This window comes from Anabrus simplex, chromosome 4 (genome assembly GCF_040414725.1).
Source record: "Anabrus simplex isolate iqAnaSimp1 chromosome 4, ASM4041472v1, whole genome shotgun sequence".
NCBI lineage: Eukaryota > Metazoa > Arthropoda > Insecta > Orthoptera > Tettigoniidae > Anabrus > Anabrus simplex.
Window position 1 is genome coordinate 267019027 of NC_090268.1, and position 24255 is coordinate 267043281.

The window sequence follows — 24255 nt, forward strand, 5'->3', positions numbered from 1 at the left end:
TGAGGAAACTCATCGGTTTGCGTTGGCTGTAGGTGGCGCCATTGTGTGCGAAACACCATAGGTCTGCGTTACCTGTACGAAGTACAGTACTTGTGAGTAGTACCATCTTTTGTGGAACACCGTGAGTCTTCGCTACTTCTGATTAATACCCCAACATGACACATACCATGGTTCTATTTTACTCGCGACATGTACCATTCTGTGGGGCCTTAGACGTGGATTTTGCACCCCCTTTAGACACCAAGCATCATTGTGCTTTATAAGTGGTTCCTTGGTCGGTAATAATATTATTTTCGATCTGTATTGAGTCGGATCCACTGGTTTTTGTTTGTTTGTTTTGTGTTTTGTTGAGTTCCTGTCCATCCATTCATTCTTCATGCCATATTTTATTTTTATTTTGGTCAGTGGATGCCTTTGTCATTTTTGTTCTTTCATTTCGTACCATTAGGGGCCGATGACCTTCGATGTTAGGCCCCTTAAAACAACAAGCATCATCATCATCATCATTTTGGTTAAAGCCATCACGCATGTATATTAACTCCGCTTAATACTCTAACACTTCACTGACAAGGATTAAAAAAAAAATATTAATCATTTCTCTAACACCATATTGACAAACTTGCGAACGACATTCACTGGTATTTACACCTATGTATGGGATTAACGGTAACTTCAGATGAATACCTACTTCCTTGTAACTACACTTGTTTATTAACTACGCACACAAAATGTCATAACGCACATCACATATTAACCAAAAGAATAAAGGTTTCTACTTACGACACGACTCATAGGGGACTTAACTTTGCTTATTGGGTAGTGATTTCCATCTCGCTGTTGTTCGTCAGGAATGGTAGGCCTCGCTCCATGGTTCGGCTTAGGTAATCGGGTCCATCTCGTCCTCTCAGCTGATTACCGCCCTCCTGGGTCATCAATCTCGTGAAGCGCCACCATAGCCGGAGTAGTCTCTGCCTCAGCTTCTTAGAACATCATAGTGGTCTTCACTACGTCAGGGACAGAATAACATAAGGCATTAGTTGATTTATACATATCGTAATCTGTTTCGTAGTGCTAATGAGAAAAGAATATATGTATTCTAGTCCGTCTAATTTGCTTATAACAGCTCTAAATGTCCTCTTATTTTCAGCTGCCTTGCTCGCCGAACAAATGTAAATTTTATGTGCTTTTGGAATTGCACTTAATATCCCGTTGAATTCTGCTTTCTTCACGTTGTGCAGTATCGGGCAAATATAATGTTCCGAGCCCAACCGTGACGTAGTACAGAACCAACTTGACGTTTTCTTACAGCTGGTCTATAATTTCACGTATATGTGTCAACCTACAGCTGACGTTAAGCGGGCTGTCGCAGATTTAATCTCTTCTTCGATAATTGATTAAAGAATCCGATAAGTAACTGGTTTCTTTACACGACTCCGTCCTTTCTTCGATGCAGTGCTGGATTGAGATTTTTTTCTAATGGAAGTCTTTTTTCAATAATCGGTTTTAAATAATCCGCTCTCGTCATTCTTTCGCACCGCCTTCTAAGAGTGGTTCTTTCCGTGATTGCCGGTTGAAATTATTATCTTTTCCGTTCGTACCGCTGTTAATTGCTTTTATATTGATACATTAATAGCTGGAACGCCATTTTTGTTCCTGATACTGCAACTATAGAACGGTGAAATGGCACAACCTTAATTAAGTTCACTGCCCCTTCCTTTCCGCTCCTAGTCCATTGCTATCCCATCGTCGCCATAAGACCTGTCTGTGTCGATGCAATGCAAACCAAATACTAAAATAAATTTTGGTTCCGTAGCTACCACACCGACGTCATCCTTCTTGCTGAATTGTTGACGCAGATGTGACTAATATACTTTCTTATCAACAGCTCTGTATTTTCCAATAATGTACAATATCCAACGTGGAGACTTTCCAGTTTCCATTCTTTCCTATATAGCTAAATTAATAAACTCAAACATAAACCGAACAAGTGGCTGTGTGCTTTGAGTCACGTAGGTTTCAACTTGCATTCGGGAGATAGTGAGTACGAAACCCACTGTCGGCATCCCTGAAGATCGTTTTCCATAGTTACCTAATTTTACACCATACAAAAGCAAATTGTAAAAATACTAATAATAAATATAATGCGTTATATTAAGTATGACGTATGGCCTCTGGACAGGTCTGGTGCAGGTCTTTTTCTAGTGGACGGCTTATGAGGCGACCTGCATGTCTGTGAATATGATGGCCCTACCTAGGATGATTACTAATGTTGAATATGCCACACACACCCAGCCCCCGAGCCATTGGAATTAACCAATTAGGGTTAATATTCCCTACCCGGCCGGGAATCGAACCCGGACCCTCTGAACCGAAGGCCAGTACGCCGACCAGTCAGCGAACGAGTCGGATATTAAGTACAGTGAGGGGCTGTGATATATGTGGGCCTACTATCACAACTTTTGCTACACTAAAATGTTATATTTTGAATATTTTTAGTGCCATAAAATCGGTATCAATTTGCCAGTGAACATCGGTTGTCTGGAAAGTCTGTTGACAAATTCTCGATAAATGAAATGCATATCGTGGCATGGATACATTTTTCTCGAAATCGGTTACAATATAAAAACAAATATTACGGTAAATCTTATAGCCAAGGACAGAAGTAATTACGAATCCATGTTTCTATACTAGGTTATTTATTAGCAGGCTCTGAAGAGATGTTTTAAACGGAGTTCGTGATTCTCTAATTGTTATTCTGGATTCCATGCCAGTGAATATAGCACATATTGAAGGGAAAATCGGCTAGTGCTGGATCAACGATTGAAATAATAGTGAACCTGAGGTGGTGGTGGTGGTGGTGATTATTGTTTTAAGAGGAAGTACAACTAGGCAACCATCCTCTATATAACACTAATCAGAGGAAAAAATGGAAGGGATCCGACACTTCGAAAAATGAAGATATCGGTCAAAGAAAGACAAGGGCCACGAAGGGCGTGAAAATGAAGGACTCCCTAGCCCTCGCAAACCTAATAGCGTCGGGGTCGGAAAGGAACAAGAGTTGACCAAGTGAGGTCAGATAGGATAGATGAAAGTGAGGAGCCTGGCACAAGTAAGTGGAAGCAATGCCAGGACTCAGCTGAGGGCCGCGTGGTCGCCAATCCACGCTCCAAATTCCAGAGCCCCTGGGCCCCTTTTAGTCGCCTCTTACGACAGGCAGAGGATACCGTGGGTGTTATTCTACCGCCCCCACGCACAGGGGGGTGAACCTGAGGAACACAGTGTATCGGTACTAAGCTTAGTTGTAGGATTTCACCAGTGACTTATATCCCTTTAATGACGAGATGATTGCCAAGGAAAGGTGCCATCATAACAGCAGTCAACGTTCAGTTGAAGCGTGTCAGTTCACAACGCCGTTCTCATTGCGGAGTCGGATCGCGGCTGCTTCGAAGCACGGAGCCTGCTTGTCACTGATATTGTCTGCACTACACATATACTTCAAAATGGTTTCACAGTCGGATAATGTAATATTTTTATCACTGTCATTAATTAAGTCAAATTCTTCACCTCTTGCCAGATTCCAACTTTCGTGGGCCTAAATATAGCTGTCAACTTACATTCGGTAGATAGTGGATTCGAGCCCCACATTCAACATGACTGACTAAATTTCGTCACATGTTTTTGTTAGTGGAGGTAGGAAGCACCGTCTTGCCGTGCATACCACTTCTCGTTTATTTTTGTCAGAAAAATGTAATATTTCTACACATGCAAATTGTCTTCATTGAGTGCTTGGTGTATAGACTAATTTTAGCAAGCAGTTCATATAAATCACTCTCTGCTTTGCGTTTGCAGGGGCACGGACTTCCTCCATATTGAACTTTTTTTCACCACTTTCATGATAGTGTATCCCCTCTTGCGTTTCTGATGTCAAATGATTCGTAACTATTTTAGCACCACAGAATTTGATTTGATTGTGACTAAGGCCTAACGGGTATTGCCAACCTACGCACTTACTATCTGGACAGGAAATACAGGTTCTTCAAGAAATAAAATTATCGTATAAAAATAGATCCTCGATTCATGCATCATTATTACTCGTCGAAAAACGACTTACTTTGGCGCAAATGCGCGCGCCACACACATGACGGCTACAACCCGGGTATTCAGTGGAATGGTCTTGTTTCTCTCCTGTATAGTCATTAAGTACAGTCACTATATATTTACTGGTATTTCCCAGGTTTTACATAGTTCCTATGTCTTGATATCTTTTCACTCTTGGGGCTCATAGTCAAATTAATTTCCGTCTTTCAACAACAATCACTATCATATCACCTTTCTTAAAATGAATTTTTACTAACTTGTTTGCACTCTTAAACTACGGCCTGACGAAATGCATTTATTTTCATGTCTTGTGCGCTTTCTCTAAATGGTTACATTGCAACTATGATCTGTTTTGACTGTCGTCATGATTAAATAGTAATCTGTAAAGTCTTTAGCCTGAAGGCTGGTTGGATCCTCAAATATGAACACCAAAGTTATGCTGTTGTAGAGAAACCGAAAAAAAAAATGACGGTGGACCATAAAGAGGCGTACACGTCATGATGAGCAGTGATACAGTTCACCACTGCTTTCTTACTGTACCAGAAAGCACTATTGTAGCACGCCCCACCCTATGAGTAGCACCTTTCAAAACACTCACGTACATTAGTTGTGCTTTGAACACCGTTAGTCAGTCCACCTGTACTTTAGCAGCTTCCATAGCACAACAGCCATAAATGAGACTGATACTTAGGTAGAAGCTCCATTTTACCGGGCGAGTTGGCCGTGCGCGTAGAGGCGCGTGGCTGTGGGCTTGCATCCGGGAGATAGTAGGTTCGAATCCCACTATCGGCAGCCCTGAAGATGGTTTTCCGTGGTTTCCCATTTTCACACCAGGCAAATGCTGGGGCTGTACCTTAATTAAGGCCACGGCCGCTTCCTTCCAACTCCTAGGCCTTTCCTATCCCATCGTCGCCATAAGACCTATCTGTGTCGGTGCGACGTAAAGCCCCTAGCAGAGAGAGAAGCTCCATTTTGGTCTGACTTGAGCCAAGAGCTGTCCGTGACTATTTTTTGATAGATAATGTACATTTTTTTCCGTCTCTTGCCTCAAGTCAGACCAAAATGTAGCTTCCACAGACCAAGAAACAGTAACAGGCGGGTAAATAGTAGTGTTAAATAAATAAATCTTCTAATACATAAAATATTCGTATCAACTGGACTAAAAAACTACTGGATCGATTTCACTGAAAATTTCACATTTTGTTTTTATTACTTCTGAGAGGGTTTAGGAAGTGGTTTGAATGAAATCCGACATGTAGTTTTTTAGGATGAGTAATTTTATATAATTTAATTGGAAAGCCACTCTAAGACTGGATCGACTTAATGGACAGACTGTCGCTAGGCGACAGCGAATTACTCCGTATCATGATAATCCGGTAAGAAATGCTGTACTGTATGTAGGAGGATGGGAACGGGCCGGCATGTTTCAAGAAATACCTTTCCACATCTCCTAAACTACTAGAGAAATTTCAACCAAACTTGGTCCACTTGTGACTTACTATCTTACTGGGGGGGGGGGGGGTAAGGCATCCCTAGGGGTGGGAGTGGGGAGGGGTTACATGTAAAAATAATCGGCTACGACCAGTATTAATGTCCAATCCATAGTTTTCTGGGTTGCTGAGATGTATAGCGACACCCCGGATGCCATTTAAGTCTATTTGTGATTTGCATAAGGGTAGAGAAGAGGTAAAAATGTATGTCCAAAATGGCAGAGTTTATGTATGTATGTGTGTGTTTCAGCATAGCTCTAAATCAAACTTAGTACACAAATGATTCAATATCTGAAGAAAAATACTGTAGGGGGATGGTCAGGGTTGAAATATAAACATAATAGAAAACTCCCAATATTAGTCCACAGTTTCTGGGGTCGCTAAGATGAATAGTGACTCTGGATGTCGTTTCAGTCAATGTTTATCCACCGTCGTCATGGGGGCTGAGAAGGGGCGAACAAGAATATGACCAAAATCACCGACATTTGTGTTGAATCCACAGTTGTGTGGGTCCCTAGCTTCATTGGTGACAGTTGGAGTTGTGTACGTCATATCTATTGCGCGAGGAGTAAATACATAGAGTTATAACTTACTTTTATTATTTGTTTGAAAGGATCGGCTACTTCCCTGACGATCTGGGCTGCCACAAGGAAGTAATTCAACGTGAACTTGTTATCTCAAACTAAAACTTAAAATTATGCACATAACAATAACTCTAAATTTACAACAGAGTTCGTAAACTGTCAGCCAACGTCACAATAAAGAAATCTGCAAATCAAAATCATTTCAAACAGTTAATACAAATCTTAAAATTAAACATTCAAAGAAAGTGCCCAAGCAGAACCGGGCACTAGAGCTAGTAAATAAATAAATAAATAAATAAATAAATAAATAAATAAATAAATAAATACAGGTGAATAAGTATATTTTACAAGTTGCTTTTCGACACGCCGACACATAGGTATTATTGCGACGATGGAACAGGAAAGGTCTAGGAGTGGGAAGGAAGCAGCCGAGGCTTTAATTAAGATACAGTCCCAGCATTTGTCGGGTGTGAAAATGGGAAACCACGGAAAACCATCTTTTGGGCTGCCGATAGTAGGGTTCGAACCCACTATCTCCCGAATACTGGAAGGAAACATTTTGATATGAAGGCCAAAGGCAGGCGTTTACACATGCTTCCCCCAGTGCACCGTCACTGCATTGTCCTACTTAAGAGGCTTGCAGTGGTGTCCCAATGGTGCATTAGCCGCCAGCGTCTTGGTAAATTGTAGCAATCCAATTGATGAGCTCACTGCTACAGTCGGGCGAAACGCTGGTAATTTCACGATTATAAAGCCTAAAGACTTAAAGAGCTTAAATGTTTTTAACAATAATATACTTTTTACATAAACGCTCAGTGGCATTTTGCTGGGAAGAAGGGACGTTTACTGGTAAGTTACAACTAAACGTACACCTTTTTTCTGAACATGCTCTGTTTTCCGCTTGTCTGATTTTAGAAAATTCGGTGCTAAAGTAAACGAAGAAATATTTCATTCATAGAGAACTGTAGTTACAATGTGTTACACTTCCTATGCTTGTGTGTTCGATAAGCCAGGAAGCGGGGTATGCTGACCAGAAAGACCCTTCTCCGATGTTTACATTATCATTGGCATGGTGTAATGCGGTTCTATGATGGAGAGGGAATACCTCTTGTTGAAAAGAACATTTAGTCAACTTATGTCTATTCTTTTGCCTTTCCACATCTCCGCGCCTGTTGTCCCGTGCTCTTCCAAGTGCGAACGCTTCGACGGGGGTTTATTTATTTGTTGGTTCAACAGTGTGGGGCTGTAGCCGAACCACTCGAGCAGATCTCTTTCACAGGAAATGTTTTACGGCGCTTACAAGATGGCAGATTTATTGGCACACACGAATAGGAAATAGGGCTGAACCATCTCTTATAGTATGAAAAGTTCATATTGACCTTTAGTTAAAGGTTAAAGGAGAGTCATATTGATTCTTAGGTCTCTTTATATCTTGCGAACGATGAGATAGTTCAGTTGCCATTGGCTCGTTCGCTGTAACTGTGAAGTAGTTTTTGAAAGGGGTTGTTGGACACTTGGCATATTTTTGATTTACTGTCAATTGTGAAGCAGACTTAGTATTGCTTTGTAAACATTCGGGGAAAGAAGGACGTAAACATGAAGGACTCCCTAGGTCTCGACACCTAATACCATCAAGGTCGGAGAAGAACAAAAGTTGACCAAGGGAGGTCGAGTGGGATAGATGAAAGTTAGGAGCTTGGCACAAGTAAGTGGAAGCAATGCTAGACTCGGCTAAGCGAACCGTGGTCAGCAACCCAAGTTGGGAGCCATGGTTCCCCTTTTAGTCACCTCTTACGACAGGCAGGTGATATCGTTGTGGTATTCTACGCACAGGGAGTGGATGAACCAAAGTTTCCTCGAAATATTTATTTAATCCTTCAGTGAGCATTTATGATCTGTCATGGAATAGTAGGCCTATTTCTTTGTAGATATACATTTTGACTCAGGAAGTTGAATGGTGCACATCGTAGAGAATCATACGATAGTAAACAGCTAGATGAGTGAAGTGGGGTGCAGTCATAACCCAGTACATTTTTCTTCTTAGATATTTTGTCCATCTTCCCTAATATCATCAAAAGCATGTCTTGTTGTTTCAGGGCAAAATAAAATGGCCTATGGCTTTTAGTGCCGGGAGAGTCCGAGGACATGTTCGGTTCGCCAGGTGCAGCTCTTTCGATTTGACACCCGTTGGCGACCTGCGCGTCATGATGAGGATGAAATGGTGATGAAGACGAAACCTGCAACCGCCCCCGTGTCAGAGAAATTAACCGATGGTGGTTAAAATTCCCGACCCTGCCGGGAATCTAACCCGGGACCCCTGTGACCACAGGCCAGCACGCTAACCATTTATCCACGGAGTCGGACAGTTTTCAGGGCATTGAGCTTGGAGCAACTTCTCACCCAATCTTACTCAAAGTGCTACTTTTTCTGCCATAGAATTTCAAAAGTTTATTGAACCTCAACGAATATTTCTGGAGTTTTCACTTAAACTTTCCAAGTTAATGGTGATCCGTTTAACAATGATGTCATGGCATATTTATGTATTTGAACCAGACAATGAAGGCATATGGTCATCAAGACAATGTATGTGACACTGAAATAAGTGGATCATTCGCACAAGAAGTTGAAGACGGTGTTATCAACGACGAGGATGATGAAGTGATAAGTGATTAAATAGAATTGATCACCAATTTAGCTCATTCAGGGGAGGAACTTCTGCCCAGAGATAATAATTCTAGTGGTGGTGTTGGGGCAAGTGCACTGACGACCTAAGAAGTAAGCCTAGATCATTTACCACACGAAGAACCCTCTGCTTGCAAAAAGTACTTGTACCCAGTAAAAATATAAATAAATTTGAGAGGTAAATCCATGGTTGAATGGTTAACGTGCTGGCTTTTAGTCACAGGAGTCCCGGGTTCGATTCCATAATTGTCTAAATTCGCTGGCACGGGGGCTGGGTGTATGTGTTGTCTTCATCGTCATTTCATCCTCCTCACGACGTGCAGGTCGCCTAAGGGTGTCAAATGAAAAGACCTGCACCGGGCGAGCTGAGCATGCTCTCGGACACTCCTAGTGCTAAATGCCATACGCCATTCCATTTTTCTCATTGAGAGGTAAAGTTGATATATATGTTCTATGAGGCCATCCTGAAAACTAGGTTGCACTCAGCAATGTAAATCGTCCCTGGATATTCCGGTTGTGTCTCAATGGCTACATCAACCTTCGTCCCAAACCCAGTATCAGCAGGTCGACCGTCAGCGAAACAACAAGACATGCTTTTGATGATATTAGGAGATCAGTTGATATTCTACGGATATATAAATGGCTCCTAATCGAAATTATCTCAAGAAGTATCAAGACAGCACTTGCAGCGCATATTAAGAAGGAAGTTCCAGTCAGCGCTCCTACTCACCGGCCCTCTGGATCTCACTGTCAGGATTGATGACCCACCTGCTCAAGGAGTAAAAACCAACGTATTCTGTGGTTTTCGTAGGAGAATAATATGTCGAGAACATAAAGTGACCACCTACAATAACTGCATTGGCTATAAAGTGTGAAAAAAGTGTTCTTTAACATAGCAATGTTATAAAACACTTCTTTTGTAACTGCCGTTCATTGTGGTTATATCTTGGCTAGAATTCTTGAATATTTTATTTGCATTTAATTGCTACTTAAATGCGACAAAGAGACTTTAACGGTATTTGAACTTAGTATTCTAAGACAAGAAAAAGATCTGGAAAAAATATATAGAAGATTTATTTCGTGACACTAGATGTACTTTTACACAAAATACAAATGAAATAAGCGGCACAGATATATTAGAAGAAGTTCAAACAGTCATCAATCAGATGAAGGACGGAAAGGCAGTGGGACCAGATAAAGTAGAAGCAGAGTTCTTAAAACTGATGGATGAACATCATGTAAAATGGCTGACCAAAATTTTCAACCGAATTTATGTATCCGGGAATATTCCATCGGAATGGCTCAAATCAGAATTCATCACCTTGCCAAAAAAGCAAAACGCAAACCAATGTGGAGATTACCGCACAATAAGCTTGATGAGTCATCTCTTGAAAGTGTTCTTGAGAGTGATACACAGAAGAATATACAGACTGTGTGAAGATCAGATAGCCCCTAATCAATTTGGGTTTATTAAAGCAGTAGGTACGAGAGAAGCCTTGTTCAGTGTGCAGGTCCTCTTTCAGAGATGTAGAGATGTAAATAAGAATGTATTTGCTTGTTTAATAGACTACCAGAAAGCCTTTGACTGTGTAAAACATGAAAAATTGATGGATATTTTGAGAAATATTGGAATGGAGGAAAGAGATCAAGACGCTGTACTGGAATCAAACAGCGGTGTTGCGTGTTGAAGGAGAACACACCGAAGCAGTCAAAATCCTGAGAGGAGTGAGGCAAGGATGTATCTTGTCACCTATACTATTTAATTTGTATTCAGAATACATATTTAGAGAAGCTTTGGAAGATATAGAAGAAGGAAGTTTGATAAATGGAGTGAGATTAAACAACATCCGGTATGCTGATGATACATTTGTATTTGCTGATACTATCCAAGCGCTACAATCACTAATGGATAGAATTGTAAGAGTCAGCAGCCAATACGGGCTTGAAATAAACACCGCAAAGACAAAACTCATGGTTATAAGTAAGGAAAATATTTCCGGAATAAACTTGGTTATAAATCAAAAGAGTATAGAAAGGGTAAAACAATATACATACCTTGAACCATAATAAATGAAGACTGGGATTGCTCACAAGAAGTCAAGGTGCGCATTGGAAAAGCAAGAAGTGTGTTCCAGAAAATGAGTAATGTGTTTAAAAGCCACAATCTAACTTTAGGGACTAAAATCAGACTTCTGCACTGTTATGTATTTTCTGTTCTTTTATATGGTGTAGAGACATGGACCTTAAATAAAAACACAGAGAAGAAGCTCGAGGCCTTTGAAACATGGCTTTATAGGCGGATCCTGAGAATATCCTGGACCCAGAGAATTACAAACGTGGAAGTAATGAGAAGGATGAACACAACACCTCAGTTGATCAAGATAGTGAAATGCCGAAAGCTGCAGTATCTGGGACATATAATGCGCAACACAGATAGATACAACCTACTCCAAAAAATACTCCAGGGGAAAATCAACAGCAAAAGAGGTCCTGGAAGAAGAAGAATATCTTGGCTTGACAATCTTAGAGGCTGGTGCAATATGTCATCAGTTGAACTGTTCCGCGCTGCCACAAACAAGACGAAAATGGCCATCATGATCGCCAACATCCGAAACGGATAGGCACCGAAAGAAGAAGAAGATTCTAAATCTTCAGTGTGTGGGGTTACTCATTGTGCCATAATAATAGCATCCAGGGAATATTCAAGTTTCATGCAAAATCGTTAGTGCCCACGGCAACATTAATTGAAGTGTGTCCTACTTTATTCTCTAATCCTTTGCGCGTAATAGTGTCATAGACCTGGAATAAAATCCAGATATCAAAGAAACTGAAAGAGAGAGAACTTCATGTTATAATCATCACTTTGCCAAATCTGTAGTTAGAGGTTAAGGCGTAGGAGGTCACTGATGAGGGTGTTGTGAAAAATAATACATAACAAGAAATTTAAACAGACTGATTGGTTCATTGACTGTAAATTTGAAGACTTCCAAGATTTGTCAGTCGCCAAGAAGATTTTAAAATGTCGCGATCCTGCAAAAAAAATCCTGCCTTTCGAGCATCATGAAATAGTTGTATTCCAGCAATAAATTTTGAAGAGTTATTATCATAATTCTAGAATCAAACTCAATAGCTAAATGGCCAGTGTCACAGCCTTAAATCCAGAGGGTCCTCGGTTCCCCTCCTGGCCGGGTCGAGGATTTTAACAGCCTCTGGTTAATTTCTCTCTATCGGCAGCAGGGTGCTCGCATTTGCCTCTATGCACATCTCTTCAGAGACAAGCAACACACGGAACTGCCAACCATCCGAGAGACACACAATAATGAAACAGACGTCTCCTGACAGGGGTAGTGTCAGGAAGAGCATACGGCCGGAAAGAAATGCAAGTCTGCATGTACGACACAGTTAACATCTGTGATCCCACTAAGGTGTGAGATAAAGTGGCAGAAGAAGATCATAAACATTCTATATTTTCCTTTTTTTTTTCAGTCTGCTTTACGTCGCACCGACACAGATAGGTCTTATGGCGACGTTGGGAGAGGAAAAGGCTAGGAGTGGGAAGGAAGCGGCCATGGACTTAATTAAGGTACAGCCCCAGCATTTGCCTGGTGTGAAAATGGGAAAAAACAACAAAAACATCTTCAGGGCTGCCGACAGTGGGGCGCGAGCCCACCATCTCTCGGATGCAAGCTTACAGCTGCGCACCCCTAACCGCACGGCCAACTCGCCCGGTATAAACATTCTAGAAGACATGGATATAAGGCAAGAAAAGACAACAAAGAGTAAAGAATAAGGACGGAAGGAAGGAATGAAAGAAAGGAGGAGGAACTGATCAGAATTTCAGGAAGTAGAAATTCTTTCACAAGTCAAAAGCAAATGGCGGAAGTCGTAAATTTTGTTAATGTCCATCGACATACAAAGTACGCCAGTTAACGGCAAGATCGTTAAAATATAATTCTAAGTAAAATACTTGAAATGTTATGAGTCCTATGAATCGAACTGCTAGGCATATGCTATCCGTTGCCAATGTTAAGAATCGATTCATTTCATGAACTGTGGGGGAACACAATGATCAAGGGCAAACACAGAATGTTTGATGGTGGTGTATGGGTAATAAAACAGGAAGTAATAGCTGTCAATAATTTACGGTACGATACAAATCTACATGAGAGTTGGAGAAATACGATCACCCTCATAGTGAAATCGCTGAGAACTCTGGGTTCACCCCGGCCAAGCTTCTCCCCACCTTCCCATCCCTTTGCTACATCTATGGGCTCTCCCTACTTCGCTGACTTCACTAAGGAGTCAATAGCCCGTAAACTTGATAAATAAGGCCAGCGTAATCAAACAATGATATCCATACCTACACAAAGCACTGTTTTTATATGAGGTGTGAATGTTACACTCCACTGCTTTGGACCCATCCACGGTACAGAAGTGAGTAACATGACCGAACAGCCAGTGTTACTACGACATCCAAACATATAGGGGTATCAGTTCAATTTATTTAAACTAAAAACATTTCCTGGTTTAATAGCCAACCATGCTCTTCCCTTTAATAATGGATGCTGTTGACACTTTTTTGCTAGGCTGGCCTTTTGTTCACGGACTTTTTATTATTTTCTTCTCTACTTAAAATGTTCCCCTCTTGAGTGTCAGAATACCTGTATACATTCTTAAGCGACTAGAAGAATCTGGTTAACGTTGTACGCACTATGTCTTGACCGCTATAACTTTTTTATGAGGACACATAGCATAAATTTTCTGAGGAGACAACACGTAACAAAACAACTTTTCTTTTTAGAACTTCTACCAAGTGTGTAACATTTTAACCGTCACTTTGGGTTATGTCAGCAATAAACACGCATTTGAGGGAAAGTTAATGATTTGAAAGTAATGAATTATAATTTTTGATTTAATTGTAAGGATCTCTCCAGGAGGCTAGGATAACGTAGGATCATTCGGTCACATATGAATCCATTGAGAGAAGTGTGACACTTCATAGATATTTCGTGGGGCAAATTATACATCTGAAGAAAATACACCATAGGTGAGTCGGAAACATTTTACATATAATGTTTAAATTACAGTGTTAATTATATCATAAAATACCTGCTTAAACCAGAGCGGTAAGTTAAAGGTTAATCTATAATTTATAAGCGAGTGAAAATATAAGAAAACATTTACATGTCAGAAATTTAATAGAAGTATTAGTTAAAGTATTAGTTATTCATGCAGTTAGATGTTGTTATGATAACCGAAAATCGACTGTATACTTCTGCAAAGTTAATAATTTCTGTGTTGAAGAATAGTTTATGTCCTTTCTCCTTTCTTTTAGAATTTGTATTACGCCTCACCGACACAGTCCTTATGGCGACGATGGGATAGGAAAGGGCTAGGCGTGGGAAGGAAGCGGCCGTGGCCTTAATTAAGGTACATCCCCAGCATTTGCCTGGGGTGAAAATGGAAAACCATGGAAAACCATCTTCAGGACTGCCGACTGTGGGGTTCGGACCCAATATCTCCCGGATGGAAACTCACAGCTGCACGCCCTTAACCACACGGCCAACTCACCCGGTGTCCAGTTTTTTATAAAAGTTTTATCTGCCCAGGAAGGGGAGTAATTTATTGCTGGGATTTGTCATTGTGTCTGAAGGAAATAAAACATGCATGAAATAACTAATGAAGTCCTAAACATTATTTTCTTCAGGAGAGGGGGAAGAAACCCAGAAACTGAAAGAATCATACAATTTTCATATGGTTGGTAGGTCATTGCACTTTTGCTCCCAAATTTAAATTTTTAAAATGATTTACTTGAATAGTATTTGGATAGCGTTTGTTATTCCGTATGGACTCTGGTAGGGATGTAAGATATTTTTGGATCGAATTATTTCATTAGTAATAGTTCTAAATTCGGCGGACTTATATTGGCAAACAATATTATGTAACAGCAATTACTGGAGTTTCCCCCCCCCCCCATAAAATACAGGATGAGGAAATTGGGTATTTCAAAACGGCCATATATATATATACCCACACTTCAAGTAGAAAGAGAAATAAAAATATCCTCCGTGAGATTAAATATAAAATAATTCTGTTCGTTTTACACCTGTTTCAGTTGGACTTAACATATACTGAAAAGAGCAGTGGTTTCCTAAGTCTTCAGATAATAACTCTTTTGATTTCTTTCTCCATTTTCAGGGTAAGAATTTTGTGCGATCATAATAACATTTTTGATTCCTACTGAATTTCTCTTGTAGTTTTTAAGTGTCTATGAAACTTCGTTCATTTTCCTAGCAGTCTTCAGCGTTTGTTCAAATTTAATCGAAAAATGAATTCAAGATATTCGTAATTATTCATTTTATTAAAAAATGTGCAGGCCTACTATTTTGACACGCCTTTCAATGAACAATGCCATAATTACTGAAGTTAGGTGATTGAAGAATTAGTTTTTCCAATTCTGCATTCTGTTCGTTGTTCCTCTTCGAAACTCGTTCCGTTTTCTATCTCTAAAAATAGCTGAAATGTGGGTATCGTAAGTTACGGCAGATAATATTAAATGGTAATTTAATGGCTTTTTCTGTAAACGTTAATGTAGTTGGGGAAGTATTTTTACAGAGTCTTAATATGACGCTTTTCTATTTCAAATTTTTTGAAATTATTAAAAAATCCAAGTTCATTATTTGCGCACCTTTGTCCGATATGGGGTGGAATGTCCCATATACAATCACAAAAGTGGCCTGCACACTATAAGTCATTGTATGGGGACCAAACGGACGAGCTAAACAACGGTAGACTGAAACGACTTGTACACCCCGACGTCACCCAGTACCGAATAAAATGGTGACTGTGGAACCACATAGCGTACCATGATGTATGATTAGAGTGTCTGCCTTTTAACTTGAGGCCCATGTGTAGATTCTCGTCAAGGTCAGGAATTTTTACTTGAGCTAGGGGCTGGTTTGAGGTCCACTAAGCCTACTATGCCGACGGTGAGATTATGACCCTTGCTTAGAAAGCCATGGATATCAGTGTAGATAATGTTTCCGTGTATTTTTGTTGCACTCTGTATAAACAAAAAACACGCAACAAAATGGAAATGTCATGTAGATCGTATGAACCCAAGCAGATGTGCCAAATTGCGTGTTATTAACCACTCTGTCAAGAGCGACGTAGGAACCAAGGAAGAGCATATCATTGGGCTTTATATTTCTCAAGAAGAAGAATAAAAATAATAATAAAACTAATAATATGATTGTTAGGATAATGATGATTATGATGATGATGCTAAAAGTTGTTGGAGTGTATAACTGAATACATTTTTAAATAGTCCTCTGCTTGAAAATGGTATGGTACTGGCATCTTCGACCAGTCATACATTCTAAAAATACAGTATACTGTATTTGATTTAATTGGTAAGCGTTTTGCTCCATGCAATTTGAGTCTGAAAATATTCTCTCTCGTTTGGAGACATGAATGCTCTGTCGGAAGGGGAACCAGGTAGCAAGAAGATCCAAGGGTCCATAATAAGACGAGTGGTGGTCAAAAATGACTGAAGCACAGTGTGTGGTTAATGTAAACTAAGCCTCTTGGCTTGTTTCATACCTGTCCATATTCTGAGAATTGTTTCCATAAAGCAAGTGGTGAAGAAGCTGTCAGGATAATCCTCAGTTCCGTTATGGGAAAGTGAGGGAGCGGGGTGGCCGTTGACCCTGGCTCGGCTTGTGATAACAAGCGGCCCCAGTCCCGTTACACGCCTGTCCACACACATGAGGATCATAATGATGATACTACCGACAGAGCGAGAGGATTTAATGGCCCGATCGGCATTCCGACACTAAAGCAGGGCAGCCCAAGCTGGCTCGCTCTCAGCGGGCCGCTAAGATTTAACTTCAACATTTCATTATTAGGTTACCAGCGAGACCATTGAGGGCATGAAAACGAATTCCCTTTCTGACATTCCATCACAATAGAAACGTAATGTGAATACCAATGTCAAATTTTACTTTGCGCGGATCATTAAACAATCAAATCTCAGTATCTCGAAAAGTATTCCTTCTTGAACACTTTTCACTAGGTAGTGAGAGTGGATTTGTCCGGCTCCATGCCTAAATGGTTAGCGTGATGGCCTTTGGTCACAGGTGTTCCGGGTTCGATTCCAGGCAGGGTCGGGAATTTTAACCATAATTGGTTAATTAACTTGGCACGGGAACTGGGTGTATGTGTCGTCTTTATCATGATTTCATCCTCATCACGACGCAAAGGTTGCCTACGGACGTTAAATGGAAAGACCTGAACCTGGCGAGCCGAAGTCCTCGGACACCTCCCGGCAATAAAAGCCATACGCCATTTAATTTCATACGATATTTTCAACAATATTACTGAACAGGGTAGAAAGCAAATCTTGATAGTCATTTGGGTCAATATCAGAATGGATTTAGAAAGGGCAGATCTTGCTCGGAACAGATATTCAACCTGAATTCCATAACCAGAAAGAGATTAATGAACTCCAAAGACACAGTAATAATACTTATAGATTTAAAAAAAAGGCTTTTAGCTCTATTGATAAGAAAACTCTAGATAAAATAGGGGCTGCCTGTAAAGACGTGTGCCCTGAAGGACGTGCGTTCGAATCCCCGTCAGGAAGTCGTAAAATTTAAAAAACGAGATTACCACCTCCGGTGGTGCATATGACCCTGAGATTCACTCAGCCTACACCAAAATTGAGTACCAGATTGATTCCTGGAGGCAAGGCGGCCAAGCGTAGAGCTAACCACTCTACCCATCAAGTGCCGAGGTTACCAATAGTGGAACCCTTTACCTTACACACCTCCAAGGGCCTTCATGGCCTGTACGGAGATGACCTTGCTTTTTGGTAGATAAAATATTCCGAGAGTGCGGAGTTAAAAGCAAATTGGCAAACCTAATCCGTGAAATCCTCACAGACACCATATTAAAAGTAAAATTTATGGGTGAAATATCTAAACCATTCAGAATAAATACAGGTGTAATGCAAGGTGATGGTTTATCTCCACTCCTATTCTATTTCATCCTGGAGAAAATTTGGAATGGAAAAACTGCAAGAACACAAGCTATCATCAATAAAACTTGGTAGAAAGAACGGAGGTGTTTAAATAAACTGTCACGCATTTGAAGGCGATTTTGCCAAACTTTCAGAAAACCTTAAAAATGCAGCAATATAAGTCAGTCTCTTTGAAGAAATATCCAACAGAAGAGGTTTAGGAATTTCTGTAGAAAAAAACACAAATTTATGATAAATATTAAAAAAATGTTCCAAAATTCCTAATAAAAGAAATTAGTAGAATAAGGAAGTACCAAATTACAGTCCGGCTCCATGGCTAAATGATTAGCGTGCTGGCCTATGGTCACTGGGGTCCCGGGTTTGATTCCGGGCGGGATCGGGAATTTTAACCATCATTGGTTAATTTCGCTGGCACGGAGGCTGTGTGTGTGTGTGTGTGTCGTCTTCATCATCATTTCATCATCATGAAGCGCAGGTTGCCTACAGGTGTCAAATCAAAAAACCTGCGCCTGGCGAGCCGAACATATCCTCGGAGAATCTCGGCACTAAAAGCCATACGCAATTTCATCTCATACCGAATTACAAGCTGGACAAATTACACGGAAAATACTCGGTCCGCTAAGAACTGGAAATCAAGAAGTAATGATAAAATATACCGGAACGTACAAAGCATAACAGATAAATGCGGAAGAGGCGATTGATATTTTTTTGACATTTATACAGAAAGGATGAGAACAAGTTAAGCAAACAGATCTTCAAATATCTGTGGAACAAGAAGTCAACAAACAACCTGGGTTCATGAAGTCTAGAAAAATTTGGAATGAAACAACATAAGGGAAGAAGAAGCAACAGTGAGAGAGAGAGATTTTTCGAAAGAAAGTGTTAAATATGGAAGGATTCCAAGGTCGGGAGGGAAACGAAACGGGGCTCAAAATGGTCGGACCACGAACCTGCTACGGTGGCGTAGCAGGGGGAGAGGTGATACTCCCACGTGGCGCGTCCCAGGTGGCGGATAGGGGGGTCCTAACCGGCTTGCCGGCGGACTTGAGGGAAATAAAATACCTCTCGCGGACCAAACACACTACCCCCTGCGGGTGGGGGACACACATGCAGAATACACCCGCGGTATCCCCTGCCTGTCGTAAGAGGCGACAAAAAGGGGCGACCTTGGCGTGGACATGGATTGCGGTTTGGTATAATGTGATGGACCTCCTGTGGATGGGAGAGGCTGAATACATCCATAGGTAATCCCTGCCTGTCGTAGAAGGCGACTTAAAGGGTCATGTGGCCATGGTCCCCTCTTTATTTTTTTATTATTTTTCCGAGGGTCAGATGTAGACCATTCAAAATTTGATGTGCGTGCTGCCCGGCGATGGAGCTCCTATGTGTGCGACTACGCTCGAAAGCCCGTGCCAGCAACCACCCAGGACGCGGCGGGTGGGAGTATCATGTACCCGGGCAGTGGTATCCGCCTGACAACGCAGGTCCCCGCACAGCCGAATGCCAGAAGGACATATTATTATTAATTATTTTTATTTATTTTTCCTATTGTTAGTGCTCTGTACACGCTATGGGGTACATGCTATTGCGGGTGACTGGAGGAAGGGAGTCCTAGTGCTCATTGCCTCAGTCATCTCGTATTAGGCATCGTTCAACATCGGACCCCGGGCAATACCTGCTACGACCAGGTGGGTATTGCCTTGGCTGCTTGGTTCGGCTACAGAGACCCCTGATCGGAGTGGGTGGCATTCGGGGAGGATGCTATCGGGCATGGCTTCCAAACGAAGTCGGCTCTCCCAAGGTGGTCGCCCACCTAAGTCTTTAACTTTTGCTTCCCTGAGGGGTTCAACTCCCTGGGAACATGCGCAGCGTGAAGGAATGGGATCCAGCTTCCCTAGGTTTCTGGTCGCTACCAGAACCGATGGGCACGATTTTAAGCTGGTGAAGTCGATCCTGTTTAGTAGACACATCGAAGGCGTCTATGGCGAACTGGAGGAACTAAAGAAAATGCGCAACGGTAGTTTGCTTCTAAAAACTCGTACAGCACTGCAAGCTGATCAGTTGCTTAAGTGCGAGCACTTTGGCGAAATCCCCGTCAAAGTGGAGGAGCACAAGTCCTTGAACCTGGTTCGCGGAGTAATCTTTCACCGCGACCTTATTTTGAACACTGACGACGAGTTGATGGAAGACATGAAGAACCGTGGCGTGACACACGTCCGGCGCATTACGCGCAAGGTCAACGGTGAAGACGTTGCCACTGGTGCCTTCATTGTCTCTTTCAAGTTGTCAGTGTTACCAGAGAAAGTCAAGGTAACAACTTATCGTTGCGATGTGAGGCCGTACATCCCGCCTCCTATGCGATGCTATCAATGCCAGCGATTCGGACATATGGTCTCTCGCTGTTCGAATCAGGCTGTATGTGGTACATGTGGACGAGTAGCTCACGGCGCGGAGGAGTGCACAACTCCATACAAGTGCACTAACTGCTCCGGTTTTCATTCTCCTCGGGATCGGAACTGTCCGACATACCTGAGTGAGAAGAAGATCCAGGAGATCAAGACCCTGGATGGTCTTTCCTACCAGGAAGCGCGCCGTAAGTTTAATTCTACCAATATACCTGCCCGTACACTCGACTATGGCTTGATAGCTCAGAGTCTTCCAGGTTCGTCATTTACGACCAAGACACCTGTCCAGACCGCTGCGCCCAAGGCGACTGTTGCTGCTCCCAGCAACGTCGCAAATAGTCAAAGCTCGAAGGGGGGGACCACCCCACCTTCGACCAACCAGAAGTCTGTGCCGGCTGGGAACTGCCAGCCGGCACAGCAAGGGGGGAAGACTAAGTCTCCCCCCCCTAGGAGGTCGACGAAAGTCGTGCCCCAGCCGGCGGAGGCGGCTTCGTTGACCAGGGCTGGGAAACCATCTCCCAGCCCGTCTAAACTTGAAAAGAAAAAGGGGAAGAAGAGCGCCCGTCCTGAGCGCTCTCGGACTTCCCCTGCGAAGGAGAAGTCATGTCCTCCATCTGGGGGATATGAGTCTGCGCCGGGAGGCACTCCTGCTCCCAAACCTGCGCGCTCTCCTCGTAGGGGACCCCCTCGCGCCCGAAAAGCGTCAAAGTTCTGGGCGGCACCCCTGCCATCTTTTGATGACGGGATGGATGTCGCGCTGTCCTCTACATCTACGGATGTAGAACTAGATAGTGTTTAGGCTTACGAGCATTTTGTCGCTCATAACCTAACACTCCTTCTATAGTCCACACTATGGCACTGTTACAGTGGAATTGTAACGGTTATGACAGGCATCTTGCTGAGTTACGTCAGCTCATTAGTGAGTACGCAGCGAGTATAGTCTGTATGCAGGAGACCAATTTCCGACCTGGTCATCACACGGTCTTGAGGAATTTCAAACTATACTCGACAGAACGATACTATGCTCACCGGGCTTCCGGAGGCGTTGGCATTTTTGTACGTTCTGATAGCTACAGCGAAGAGGTTCCATTAAGAACCCCTCTTGAGGCTGTAGCTGTTCGCGTTCCGCTGCCTGTCATAACAACAGTGTGTAATGTTTATTTTCCACCAGGTCACGCTCTTAACATAACTGATGTCACTGATCTTATAGATCAGCTTCCACCTCCCTTCCTCTTATTCGGCGATTTTAACGCCCATCACCCCATCTGGGGCTCTGAGACGCCTTGCCCCAGGGGGAGAGAGCTGGAAACATTAGTAACAGAGCTGGATTTATGTATTTTGAACACGGGGGAACCAACTCACTTTAGTGTACGTTACGGCACATATTCTCGCATAGACGTAAGTCTATGCAGCCGAACGTTGGTTCCACTGTTTCGGTGGTATACACACGATGATCTCTGTGACAGTGACCATTTTCCCATCATTCTTACTTTGATGAACCAAAAATCCGTCGAGGCTCCCCCTCGATGGATTTTGAAACATGCTGATTGGCCAAAGTACACATCGTTAGCTGTCTTTAACGATGATATCAGGCAGACCGTCGGCGAGGAAATAACTTCTATAACCCGAGTTATTCTTGCTGCTGCTGCGGAGTCCATTCCGTTCTACTCGGGGACTCCTCGCCGAAAGCTCGTTCCTTGGTGGAACGAAGAAATAGCCTCAGCTATCAAAGAACGCCGTCGCGCTCACAAACGTTACCGTCGACAGCCTACTGCGGCCAACTTGATAACATTCAAGAAACTCCGCGCTAAGGCGCGAGTTCTTATTCGCCAAAGTAAGAAGGCTTCATGGGAGAGATATGTGTCGTCTATGACGTCACATACTCCATCATCTCAAGTGTGGACTAAGCTTCGACGTATTTCGGGTATCCATGGATCATCTTCTGTACCGGGAATTTCCATTGCAGGTAATATCGTCACTGAATCCCTCCTGATTGCTGACCATCTAGCCAGTCATTTCGCGGATGTATCCGGCTCCGGGAATTACCATCCTGATTTCCTCGCTGTGAAGCGTGAGGCAGAACGTCATCACCTTAGTTTTGCCTCTCAAGCTTCAGAGGACTACAACGTGCCCTTTACGGAGTGGGAACTCCGCAGCGCCCTAGCGCTTTGCAAGGACACGTCTCCTGGACCGGACAACATCCACAACCAGATGTTGAAGCACCTTAGTGATGAAAGTCTACTCTATCTCCTTCGTGTGTTCAACCGTATCTGGATGGAGGGTGCTTTTCCGTTCAGTGGCGAGAGGGCATAGTCATTCCTGTCCTCAAGCCTGACAAAGATCCTAAGTATGCAGGAAGTTACAGGCCGATTTGTCTTACCAACTGCCTGTGTAAGCTATTTGAGAGGATGGTAAATCGCAGACTCGTGTGGTGTCTGGAGAAACAAGGACTCTTGTCCGAGTACCAATGTGGATTTCGAGCCGTTCGATCCACCACAGACCACTTGGTACGCCTGGAGAGCTCTATCCAGGATGCGTTTCTCCGCAAACAGCACTTGGTAGCTGTCTTCTTTGACTTGGAGAAGGCCTACGACACCACCTGGCGATATGGCATCCTTTCAGTCCTGCATCAATGGAGATTCCGAGGTAACTTGCCGGTATTTATTGCGAATTTTTTGTCCCTCCGTCTATTCCGTGTCCGAGTAGGGAGGTCATATTCGCAATACCACGTTCAAGAAAATGGAGTCCCACAGGGATCGGTTCTTAGTGTCACTCTGTTCGCGATTGCCATAAACGGTATTGTCGCTGCTGCTGGTCCAGCCGTAATACCGTCCCTATATGTGGATGATTTTGCTCTGCACTATAGCTCGTGCAGTATGGCAGTCGCAGAGCGACAGTTACAGCAAGCTATTAGGAGGGTGGAGAAGTGGACCTTAGAACATGGCTTTCGGTTTTCTGCCGTAAAGACCTCCGTTGTCCACTTTTGTCGTCAACGTACACTTCACCCTCATCCTGAGCTTTATCTAGGTAATGTCGTTCTTCCAGTTGTTGACACCTACCGATTTCTTGGGCTCCTTTTTGACAGTAAATTATCGTGGGAGCCACACGTGCGGGAGCTAAAAGTGCAATGCACCAAGAGGCTTAACCTCTTGAAGTTTCTTAGCAGCACTAATTGGGGAGCTGACCGCGTGGTGCTCCTGCGATTCTATCGGGCACACATTTTATCTCGGTTAGACTACGGCAGTGCAGCATATGGCTCCGCAAGACCAAGCGTTCTTGCGAAGCTGAACAGTATCCACCACAGCGGGTTTAGGTTGGCGACGGGAGCTTTTCGTACTAGCCCCATCGCTAGCCTGCTCGCCGAGTCTGGTGTGCCGCCTTTACACCTGAGGCGCCAGCAACTACTACTTATGTATGCTGCAAATTTGCGACAGATGCCACTTCATCCGAGCTATCCCTGCGTATTCAGCAATGGCAACCGTTTGTTGTACGTTGCTCATCCTCGTGCGACGCGGCCGGTTGGGATACGCTTGGATAGCAGTTATGAATTGTTTGACGTACCTTCGATTCCTTGCCTTGTCAGACAACCAAGTGGGGTACCTCCGTGGGTTGTACGACGACCTGAAATCATCCTGGATTTGCACACTGGCCCGAAGGGAGACACGGACCCTTCGATTTATCGGAGGATCTATCTGTCCGTTCTTGGCCGCTATCCAGGTTCAGTCGTCGTTTACACGGATGGTTCAAGGACAGATACGAAGGTGGGCTGTGCGTTCGTTGTCGACAATGATCGGTTTCTTTTTGCTCTCCCGGACACCTGTAGTGTGTACACGGCAGAGCTCTATGCTATCTGTGAGCCTCTGCGGTACGCACTAGACAATGAGCGCCGACACTTTCTCGTGTGTACTGACTCCTTGAGTTCGCTTCAGGCTATTGATACCTGTTTCCCTCGACAC